This window comes from Gastrolobium bilobum, unplaced genomic scaffold (assembly GCF_033153095.1).
Source record: "Gastrolobium bilobum isolate Gb01-03AN ecotype WA unplaced genomic scaffold, APGP_CSIRO_Gbil_v1 utg33886, whole genome shotgun sequence".
NCBI lineage: Eukaryota > Viridiplantae > Streptophyta > Magnoliopsida > Fabales > Fabaceae > Gastrolobium > Gastrolobium bilobum.
The window spans coordinates 212,951-221,008 of NW_026898003.1; positions in this window are offsets into that span (position 1 = coordinate 212,951).

Sequence of the window (8,058 nt, forward strand, 5' to 3'; positions counted from 1 at the left end):
ATATGTGATCACATTGTGTGGGCCTGATCAACTCATAATTTGTGTAACTTGTGCAGAGTCATGGTAGGATCCAGGAGAACACGTGAGACTGCTGAGGATCAACTCGATCCAATCCTGACTGCATTGGCTGAGATGCAGGAGGCCACTAGATTGGCCAACGTGGCAATGATGGACGCTGCTAGAGAAGCGAACCAGAAGGCCACAGAGGATGCTCTTGAGGCAAATCGGTTGGCGAACATGACCTTGATGAGGGCCATGTTGGAGGAGATGAGAGCTGGTCCAGCTGTTGGTCAGTTCCCACCGCCACCACCTCCACGCCACCGCCGCCACCACCTAGTGTTCAGGATGAGACCCTGAGTCACATTGGTAGTGCTCTGCATGATGCTGGGGTGATGGAACCCTTTGTGGAGCCCGCTGAGGATAGAGATGCGATTGATCGCCGGCTGAATGCTTTCCGTAAGCATAAGCCACCTACTTTTGATGGGTCTTATGATCCCATTACTGCTGTAAGATGGATTCAGGCGCTAGACAAGATCTTTCGGGTCATGCAGTGTTCAGATCCGCAGAAGCTGATGTTCGCTACTTACATACTGGAGGGCGATGCCCATGAGTGATGGACAAACATTTCTCATGCCTACACGATGCAGGGCCGTGTGATGACGTGGCCGTTCTTCGAGGAATGTTTTCTGGGTCAGTACTTCCCGTACGATGCACATGAGAGGAAGCAAGGGGAGTTTGACAGGTTGGTTCAGGGATCGTTGTCTGTTGACGAGTACCTGGCCAAGTTCAATGAGCTGGTGAAGTTTTCACACTTCAGAATGGCAAGGCCTACTTCTACATTCTTGGCTGCTAAGTTTCGCAGAGGACTTAGTGAGGATATTGCTGGTTACCTTGCTGGTTCTGCTTCGAGAGACTTTGGGACACTGGTTCAGCAGTGTCATGATACTGAAGATTTCTACAACACGAGTAAGGCCAAGAGGGCCAAGGTAGTTGAGACGATGACGAAGGTAGCTGGTAGTTCCACTTCTTGGAGAGACAGGAAGTTTGGGAACAAGGGCAAAGGAAAGCAGATGGCAACTCGGCAAGCGCCGAATCATTTCAAAAGGACTTCTGCTCAGGGGAGTGCAGCAAGACCTCCTGCTCCCAGGTGTTCGGGATGCGGGAAGACTCATTTTGGACCGTGTTCTACCGATTAGTTGATTTGTTTTCAGTGTGGCAAGGAGGGCCACTTCTCCAGAGATTGTCCGTCGGCGACGGCGATAGCGGCTGCAGTTCAGGCAGTGCCACTACAGATGGTTCCCCTTCCATCTACTTCGGCACCGGCAGTGCCACCGTCTACTGGGCGTGTTTATACCCTGGATCGTCAGCAGTCGGATCGAGCTCCGAACCTTGTCAGAGGTACTGTTACCATTGGTGGTACTTGTGTTGATGTCTTGTTTGATTCAAGGGCTACGCATTCCTTTGTTGCTACCCCGATTGCTGTGGGGCTTGAGTTGCCCATGTCTGTACTTTCTCCACCGTTGCGGGTGACCACCGCCACCGGAGAAATATGTGATTCTACCACTGTACATCGCGATGTAGCGTTTCAGTGGAATGGCCATGACTTTTTGGTAGATCTGATAGGATTGCCGATGGCCAACTTGGAAATTATTCTAGGCATGGATTGGTTGTCCAGGAATTGTGTGATGATTGACTGTTGTGCCAAGCGTGTGGTGATGTCTCCATGTGATTCCACAGCCAGTTCCTCGCCGTACATTTCGTTGCTGCAGGCTAGGAGAGCCTTGAGAACAGGGGAATTTGGATATGTCATGTTGGTAGGTTTGGTGAGTGGGACACAGGAGGATATCACTGGCATTCCTGTGGTGAGGGAATTCCTCGAGGTGTTTCCTGAGTTTCCTCCCCAGAGGGAGATAGAGTTCTCTATTGATCTGTTGCCTGGTGTGGGGCCTATTTCATTAGCTCCATACCGGATGTCGCCACCGGAGCTAGCAGAGCTGAAGAAGCATATTGAGGATCTTTCAGCAAAAGACTTCATTCGACCGAGTGTGTCACCTTGGGGAGCACCGGTCATCTTCGTGAAGAAGAAGGACGGGACAATGCGATTATGCACCGACTACAAGCAGCTGAACAAGGTGACGATCAAGAACAAGTGTCCCCTCCCTCGGATTGATGATCTGTTGGATCAGCTCAGGGGTGCTTGCGTTTATTCTAAGATTGATCTCCGGTTTGGATACCATCAGATTTGGGTGAAGCCGAAGGATGTCCCTAAGACCGCATTTCGTTCGAGATACGGTCACTTTGAGTATTTGGTGATTCCGTTTGGACTCACCAATGCACCTGCTGTGTTCATGGATTACATGAACCGGATTTTCCAGCCGTACCTGGATCAGTTTGTGATCGCCTTCATTGACGATATTTTGATTTACTCCAAGACGGAGGAAGAGCATGTGGAGCATCTGAGGATTGTTCTGCAAGTGCTGAAGGAGAAAAAGTTGTATGTGAAGCCTTCAAAATGTGAGTTTTGGCTCAAGTCTATGAAGTTCCTTGGGCATGTTATTTCTGCTTAAGGAGTTGCAGTGGATCCGAACAAGATCGAGGCCGTACTGGATTGGGAGAGGCCCAAGACAGTTACGGAAGTGAGGAGCTTTCTGGGTTTGGCAGGTTACTATCGGAGGTTCATTAAGGGTTTCTCCACGATGGTTCTCCCTTTGACTCGCCTTACTCGGAAGGAGACTCCATTTGTCTGGACTCACGAGTGTGAGGAATGCTTTCAGGAGTTGAAGGAGAGACTGACTACTGCTCCTGTGTTGGTCCTTCCTGATCCTGCGCTTGAGATTGAGCTTTACATCGACGCCTCCGGGTAGGGGCTAGGTTGTGTGTTGATGCAGTTGGGCAAAGTGATTACCTATGCTTCGAGGAAGCTGAAGCCTCATGAGGAGAACTACCCTACTCATGACTTGGAGTTGGCTGCTATTGTGTTTGCTTTCAAGATTTGGAGGCATTATCTTTTGGTTTGAAGTTTGTGGTGTTCAGTGACCACAAGAGTTTGAAGTATCTTTTCGACCAGAAAGAGCTGAACATGAGGCAGAGTTGATGGATGGAGTTCATAAAGGATTACGACTTTGAGTTGAAGTACCATCCTGGCAAGGCCAATGTGGTAGCTGATGCTTTGAGCCGGAAACTCGGGAGATCATCCAGTTTGTTACTTGGTAACTTTGATGTGGTTGAGAAGTTCCGAAACCTGGCAGTGACCGCTCCGTGTGGGAGTGCACTTCTCGAGCTGGAAGCAGCAGATGTTGTGAATGAGCTGTTAGAAAAGATCAAAGAGGCACAAGTTCAGAGAGAATGTCTGGATTATGTGAAGAACCAAGACGGTGTGTCTTGGAATGATGATGGGCTTCTTTTGTTTCAACAGAGGATCGTGGTTCCTTGAGGTCCGATGACCGATGAGGTTATGGTAGAAGCCCATAAAGGCCAGTTTTCTATCCACCCTGGTGCTACTAAGATGTATCAAGACTTGAAGAAGAACTTCTGATGGCCGGGCATGAAGAAAGATGTTGTTTTTGTGTCCAAGTGTTTGGTTTGCCAGAAGGTGAAGATCGAGCATCAGAAACCGTCAGGTGAGCTTCAACCTCTTGAAGTACCACAGTGGAAGTGAGAAAGTATTTCCATGGACTTCGTGGTGGGATTGCCTAAGACTCAGGCGAGTTGTGACTCTATCTGGGTCATTGTGGACAGACTGACGAAGTCTGCCCATTTACTTCCAGTGAAGGTGAGCTTCACTATGGAGCAGTTAGCCAAGCTTTATGTTCGCGAGATTGTGAGGCTTCACGGGGTGCTTGAGAGTATCATCAGTGATAGAGACCCGAAGTTTACATCTCGGTTCTGGGAGGCGCTGCAGGAGGCTTTTGGTACGCAGTTGAGATTGAGTACCGCCTATCACCCTCAGACCGATGGAAAGAGTGAGAGGACCATCCAGACCTTGAAGGACATGTTGCTAGCTTGCACATTGGAGCAGGGCTCGGCATGGGATATGTATCTTCCGTTAGTTGAGTTTTCTTACAACAACAGCTTTCATGCTAGCCTGGGTATGGCGCCCTACGAAGCACTGTATGGTAGAAGGTTTCGGACTCCTACTTGTTGGTCTGAGGTTGGGGACAAGGAGCTTTTTGGCTTGGACTTTGTCCAAGATACCACCCAACAGATCCAGTTGATCCGTGAAAAGTTGAAGCAGGCGCAGAATCGCCAGAAGAGCTACTATGATGTCAAGCATCGTCCACTGGAGTTCAGTGAGGGTGAGCACGTGTTTGTGAGACTTTCACATATCATCGGTGTTGGTCGGGCACTCGGAGTAAGGAAGCTGAGCCCGCGATATATTGGGCCATACCAGATCATTGGTAGAGTAGGACCATTTGCCTACTGGCTTGCCTTGCCTCCGAACTTGGCCAACATCCACGACGTGTTTTACGTGTCTCAGCTTCGGAAGTACATAGCAGATCCGTCGCACGTGGTGCAACCAGATGATGTGGAGGTTCGGGAGAACCTAAAGACTCCCGTCGGACCACTCAAGATTCTCGATCGTGGCGAGAAGCAGCTGAGGAGCAAGATCATTCCGATGGTCAAAGTGCAATGGACCGGAAGAACTCCTGAGGAGTGTACTTGGGAGCGTGAGGATAAGCTTCTCCGGCAGTACCCCGAGTTTCGAGACAGATATGTTTTCTGATTTTGAGGACAAAATCCTAAAAAGGTGGAGTGAATGTAAGAACCCGCACCGTTAATTAAGGAAATTAAGTAATTAATTATGTTAAATTAGGAAATGATTTCATAATTGACCCTAATAATTATTAAGAGGATTTAATAATTATGATAAGTGATTAAGAATGCTGAAAGTTGCTTTTCGGAAGAAAAGTGCAGATACCGGTTCTGCTAGTCGGTATAAATGCGTACCGAAAAAGTATCCCGAAAAATTATAATAAGTGCATGATAATTCCTAGAATAATTTATAGGACTTGTAAAACGACTTTCAAGTCAAAATAATGAGAATTGATGCCAGAAACTGATACTGGCTATGAAAAGCGCGTACCGGAAAGGTGCTCCGCATAATATAATAAAAATATGATAATTCTTCTAAAATTAAGTAGGTTAAGAATCTTGAGTTTGGGATTAAGATGTTAAGCGTAGCTAATTAAGTTAATACTGTGTGTTTAATGCTTAAGTGACTATATATACTCTTATTATGGGCACAAAACCCTAGACTCGTTTCTTTCCTACGCGAGTTTGCTGAGAGTGAGACACCAGCCACTTTGCCACCTCCTTCTCCTTCCATTTGAGTCACCAAGAGACCTCATTTCCTCTTGAGTTCTTCATGCAAACTCTTTGAGTGAGTGCATTCTAGCCTTGGGAAGGAAAAATGGGTTGTTTTTCTGAGTTCCTGCTACTGCTTTGGTGAGAATAGGGGCTGACTTTGGGTTTGAGGAGTGAGTGAACCTTGTGCTTCATTTTTGGGGGTCCAAGGAGCCACCTTTGGTGAGGAAGAGACTTGTTTGTTGCTCATTTTCGTGCACCTTGAGGGACAATACCTTAGCATCTGATTTGTGAGCTCCAAGAACTATTTTTCCTCTGTTTTGGGCTTTGGTAAGTGTCACCAACCTTTGTTCATGAGTTTAAGGAGTTAAAGTTGATGTCTTTGCATGTAAATGAGTTAAACATGTAACCAACTGATAGTTGAACCTAAATGGACCTTAAGATGTATGTTTAAGCTTCTAGAAGTGTTAAAAATGGAACCTTGGAGGGATATCTTCGCGAAATGCAGAAACTGCATTCTGTCGCGAAATATCTAGATATTTGTCCGTGAAATATCTGGATATTGATATCTGGATATTGATATCCGGATATGCATATCCGGATATGGGGATCTAGATATCCAGATATTGGATATTGACAGTGAGATATCTGAATATTGGATATCCGGATATTGTCAGTGAGATATCCGGATATTGGATATCCGGATATGTCCCCGAGGAATATCCGGATATTCTGGGATTTCGTAGAACAATAGTTATGCTGTGTGTACAGTAGGCTATTGGGGGTTTGTGGACCCTAGATTGATGAAGTTGAACTTCTGTAATTAATGAACTAAGTCAGAATCATGTGATTAAGGGCTTGTGCCTTTGTTAGAAGCCTTAAGACGTAAAACGTAAAGGAAAGACGTTTTCTTTAAGTGTATGCTTGTAGAGTTTGATTAATGATGTATTATTGGTCCATAACAGATTGTGAAACTGCTGTGTTTGGGCTTTGAGATTGTGGACTCTTGGCTTGGATAGCTAGCTTGCAAGGTAAGCTTTCGTGTCCTCGGTTTAGCCATGTTGTGGTTCCACCATGTCCCATGGGGGTATGGTTATATGCATGTTGTGTTACATGCTTTTGATTTTTTGGAAATGCTATTGAGCTGTTATGTGTTAGTGCCTTTATGAGATGCATGTAGTGTTCCACCTATACAGTAAGCCTGAGTATGTGGTACATACAATATGGTGAGGCTGTGGGTGAGGTGCAAGCGGTGTTCCTTGTACTACATGTAGGTATAGACGTATTCCTGCATTTATCTGGCCAGTAGAATAGTTTAAACACACATGGCATGAATATTTGTTGCACTGCATAGTTTTGGAACTTATATTGATATAAATGATTTTAGAACTTATATTGCACATGTAAGTGAGCTTGGGGTGGAAGATCCTTGAGGACCCCTTGTCTTACTGAGATTTCTAGTTTAGAAATCTCACCCCACGTTTGGGGAATGCTTATTTCAGGTTCAGGTAATGTTGGGGTTGAGACCTCAGGTGGCAGGAGGATGGAGCTGAGTTAGATATTGCTGTTATTATATGCTGACTTGTTGGATGCTGGTTATGCATGCTGCTTTTATGCTTTGAGCTTTTTTATGATTTTGGATTATTATGCTGAGACTTGGTTGATTATGCTGTTGATTGGGTGAGCATGGGGATTGTCCATGCCATTTAGACTTGTTTATGTCTTGTTTTAGTTGGAGTTGTAATAATGTATCAGGATTACTGTCCGGACTACGAGTTGTAGATCCGTGACTTAGATACTCACTTTATATCTATATTTTGAGGTATTTCAGTTAGATGTCTTATTGCAATTTACATACAGGCGAAATTTTATGAAATTGATTAAGTAATCAACTTGGATAAGTATAATGACGTCATAATTGAAAAGAAAAAGATATTCCGCAATTTTTAATTAAGCACAGCTTAATACGATAGTATGATAACATTACCGGGTATACACGGGGTGTTACAGAGAGCAAGCTTGTAGTAGAGTTTGTATGGTGGTAGCCTCATCTGACAGTGGATGAGGGTTGGGGCTATCTACTAGTTGAGGTTGTTGGGGGTAGCAGAGGTGGATCCTCTGTTCTTCCTAAAGATATGAACAATCACCCACTCACCCTGGGTGTTCTGAGAGATGTTGTTAGTGTATATCCCCTCCAGGGAATACTCCAGCATAGTCCAATCTGTCATCTTCGAATTAGGAGCCCTACCAATGTAATAGTTCAGTGTTGTTCTTGATCCAATCAGTGTTTGATTGGAGTCGTCAATATGCATAAGCTTGCCGGCTGGCTTCCAAAAAATACATTTCGGTGTCATTCTTTTCTGCTTGCTCTGCAACAATTGTTTTGGTACAAGCTTTATATACCATGTTCTTATTTTAATTTCTCCAATATTGGACTTCATATCTCACATACTTTCTTTTCATCATTCAAGTGGTTTACAAAATTTTATAGAAGATTACCACATAACAAAAACTATTTCAAATTGTTGAGATATATAGTCCCACAATAGTTGTATGTGCAACTAATGTGGAGTTTATAAGGCCTCGGGCACTCCCACCCTTTGAGCTAGCTTTTGGGACGATGTAGCCCAAGGTTCTTTACATGGTATCAAGAGCCTAAGGAACGTTGACATTTTTTTTCCGGTTAAATTTTTTTTTTCCGGAGCTGTCTTCTTGTCACTTTTCGGACGCTTCTCTCTCCGCATTCAGCTTCTG